Source organism: Ichthyophthirius multifiliis (genome assembly GCF_000220395.1).
Source record: "Ichthyophthirius multifiliis unplaced genomic scaffold scaff_1120509250383, whole genome shotgun sequence".
Taxonomy (NCBI): domain Eukaryota; phylum Ciliophora; class Oligohymenophorea; order Hymenostomatida; genus Ichthyophthirius; species Ichthyophthirius multifiliis.
This window is the reverse complement of record NW_004086795.1, coordinates 29,763-30,007: the sequence shown is the minus strand read 5'-3', so window position 1 is coordinate 30,007 and position 245 is coordinate 29,763. Positions and strand designations below refer to the sequence as shown.

Here is a 245-nt window from a genome sequence, read left to right as displayed (position 1 = left end):
ACCTTCATGGCATTAGAAACAACTTTCATGGCAAACAGGTGGGTTGCATTTTTTATTATTCTCAGAAAGTGTATATTTTTCGTTACATCCGCAAACACCTAAATCGCAAGTATGACATGATTCATCACAAGAGGGTGGTAAGCAAGATTATCCATCATATGTCCAATCTTGAGGGCAGACACAGAACAAGATTATTAATCTTCATTCAATTAGTGACCTTCATCACAACACAAGTACCTTCATGG

The 245-nt window shown here is 37.1% G+C and overlaps 1 annotated feature.

Annotated features, from left to right (window-relative positions):
* Positions 1 to 245: part of a microsatellite that runs on past the window's edge.